The 686-nt window shown below is 43.9% G+C and overlaps 1 non-coding gene across 1 annotated transcript; it reads left to right on the forward strand.

The window, feature by feature from the left end:
• The first annotated feature begins 283 nt into the window (after positions 1-283).
• LOC130464472 (small nucleolar RNA R71) lies at positions 284-390 on the forward strand. Its single transcript, XR_008924882.1, has one exon. It is a non-coding gene; the product is annotated as a small nucleolar RNA R71 (small nucleolar RNA).
• The last annotated feature ends 296 nt before the right edge of the window (positions 391-686 follow it).

A 686-nucleotide genomic window follows, 5' to 3' on the forward strand; every position in this document is an offset into this window, starting at 1 on the left:
GGCAGATTGAGCATTGGCCGCTTGCATATTATCGAACTTATAATGTAAAGCAGTCAATTGGGCAGTTAATTGTTCAATAGAATTTAAATCATGCTTACCACCCCTGTTAGATAGGCCTCTAGGATTTCCATACTGGGCATTGTGAATGGCTATCTCCTCAATCACCTCCATAGCTCTAGGCACCTCAAGTTGCATGAACCTCCCACTGGCAGCTGAATCCAACAAACATCTAGACTCATTGCCCAGACCATTATAAAACTGCTGAATCAAGAACCAATCTTCCAAACCATGGTGCGGGCATTCTCTTTGCAAATCCTTGAATCTCTCCCAAACCTCGAACAAACTCTCATCCGCTTGTTGTGAGATACCTAATATCTGACCCCTCAGACGAGCCGTTTTCTCAGGTGGAAAATATTTAACATAAAAAGCAAGAGCCAAGGATTCCCAATTATTGATTTTCAAAGCCGCCCGATTCAACCCATTAATCCACAGTTTAGCTTTCCCACTCAAAGAGAACGGGAAAAGTATCTCCATAGTCTGCTCCGGAGTCAACCCCTTTTGCTTGATGGTGGAGCAATATTGGATAAAGGACTGAATGTGAAGATTCGGATCTTCACCTGGTTCCCCACCGTACTGGCGTCTCTCGATCATGTTAATCAATGCAGGCTCAATCTTGAAGGTCTCAG

The sequence above is a fragment of the Spinacia oleracea genome, chromosome 6 (assembly GCF_020520425.1).
Source record: "Spinacia oleracea cultivar Varoflay chromosome 6, BTI_SOV_V1, whole genome shotgun sequence".
In the NCBI taxonomy this organism is placed as follows: Eukaryota; Viridiplantae; Streptophyta; class Magnoliopsida; order Caryophyllales; family Amaranthaceae; genus Spinacia; species Spinacia oleracea.